Below are 1513 nucleotides of genomic sequence, written 5' to 3' on the forward strand. Positions count from 1 at the left end.
ACAAAGAAATGAGATCAAGTAACTGGCTGGTCATCAGAAAGATGAAAAGTTGTGCACTGATTTAAATCCAGCCAGCCTCTTCAAGGGAAGTGTCCATGATAAAGCGTTCTCTGGCCCAGGTATGTCAACAACACTTCTCTATGGCCAGAAATATTTTAAACAAGGGCTGGGCCCTTGTTTAAATTAAATTACAGGCTCACACCTGTAATTCTGTGAAAAATAAGGACACTGAACATCTGGCACAGACGCAGCAGTAGGAAAGGCACTGAGCTGGATGAAAACTGTCCCTTTACCATGGAGTTTGAGAAGCCTCGTGTAGGATTCAAGGAACTGAGGCTTAGAATCAATGTCCTGTAGTCACTTTTAAGACTAAAATCTGATGACAAACTAAACTTGGGCAGGGAAATCCGAGAATAAAAATGAGGAATGGAGAAGGCTGTGTGCAACACTTAGCATGATTGGAGGTGATCGTGTATGTCACGTCCCCTTGTGACCCGGCAGAGTGCAGGGGCATTTTACAGAAGATGTAGCTCAGTGAGCTAACCAGGCTTGCCTGAAGGCTCTCTGACTGTTAGGGGCTCACATTTCCATCTAGAGCCCAGTCTCTAAACTCCCAGTTCAATTCCCCACCCCAATCCCTTATTGCAAAAAACAGAATGAGAACCAGAACCAGATTGAAGCCTAAGTGTTTAATTATTATTCACATATTTCAGAGAAACAGGAATGTAGCAATGGGTCGGGGTTGTAGAAAAAAAAAATCCTGGATTTTTTGTGTCACTCTATTTATATCTGGGAGCAGGGCCGTCCAGACGTCAGGCGCAGCAGCTGCACCTCTCCGATGCCCCTTTGCAGACGCAGCCCTGGGCACACTTGGCACAGCCCACGGGGCAGCAGGAGCAGCAGCCTGGGGAGAAAGGTGAGAGGGAGAGGTCAGAGCAGACTTGGCCAGGGACCATCCTACCCCATCAGAGGTTTGGCTTGACCCGTGCCTCCAGCGCCAGAGGATGTTAGTTCAGGATGGCATGGCTTTGTCAGGAGACAACTGGTGGATGTTGGGGTGGGTCTTTCTATGAGAAAGCTGCCCAACCCCATGGGAGCCCTGGACAGGGCAGAAGACTGGAAAAGCAGTGATGGCCTACAGGGACAAAGAAAGGCCAATGCCCCAGAAGCATGCTCTCAGGGCCAGCCTTGGGCTCCCTCCCAACCTTAGCCACAGCCCCAGATTCCTGGCGATGGCCTCACACTCACTCTTCTTGCAGGAGGTGCATTTGCACTCTTTGCACTTGCAGGAGCTGGTGCACATGCAGGAGCCACCTTCAAGGAAGAGAAAAAGCAGTGGGCAGTGAGTGAGATGCAGAAGCAGTGAGTCAATGAGTCTCCAGTGTCGCCTCCTCTGTTCAGGGCCAGCCGTCAGAGCTCCTTTCCCACTCAGGACAGAGGAACAGAAGCCCCATGTCCTCTCCACTCACGCTGGGAAGGGGAAGCACCCTCCTGTTTTACCACACCAGGAAGG

Source organism: Cebus imitator, unplaced genomic scaffold (assembly GCF_001604975.1).
Source record: "Cebus imitator isolate Cc_AM_T3 unplaced genomic scaffold, Cebus_imitator-1.0 Scaffold297, whole genome shotgun sequence".
Taxonomy (NCBI): Eukaryota; Metazoa; Chordata; class Mammalia; order Primates; family Cebidae; genus Cebus; species Cebus imitator.